This window comes from Penaeus monodon, chromosome 20 (assembly GCF_015228065.2).
Source record: "Penaeus monodon isolate SGIC_2016 chromosome 20, NSTDA_Pmon_1, whole genome shotgun sequence".
NCBI lineage: Eukaryota > Metazoa > Arthropoda > Malacostraca > Decapoda > Penaeidae > Penaeus > Penaeus monodon.
In genome coordinates this window covers 24,558,029-24,558,335 of record NC_051405.1, presented here as the reverse complement: position 1 = coordinate 24,558,335, position 307 = coordinate 24,558,029, and the positions used below count along the sequence as shown (strand labels likewise).

The window sequence follows — 307 nt, the reverse complement described above, 5'->3', positions numbered from 1 at the left end:
CAGGCGACACGTCAACTGAAAAAAACAACAACATACAAACTAAAAATACGAATAATAATATTACTGTTATGATTCGAAGAAATGTTGAGTCATCTGTAGAAATCCCGTTTAGTTTGCGGTTTTAAATGCTTGTGGTTCGAATGCCGTTTTCCGTTGTTTGCTGAATATGCGAGGAAAATGGTGCGTAGGTTGTTATGTGTTTGAATTCGTCGTCAAGTTTAGCTTTTGGAGAAAAGTAGGAGTGATGAATGTTGGGGAAATGTAGTAGTGATTGCTGGAGAAAAGTAGGTGTGGTGATTGATGGAGA

The 307-nt window shown here is 37.8% G+C and overlaps 1 protein-coding gene across 1 annotated transcript in view; it reads left to right on the top strand.

The window, feature by feature from the left end:
• LOC119585724 (ubiquitin carboxyl-terminal hydrolase Usp2-like) overlaps positions 1 to 307 on the top strand; it is a gene marked incomplete in the record, with an annotated part of 125,661 nt that overhangs the window by 75,410 nt on the left and 49,944 nt on the right.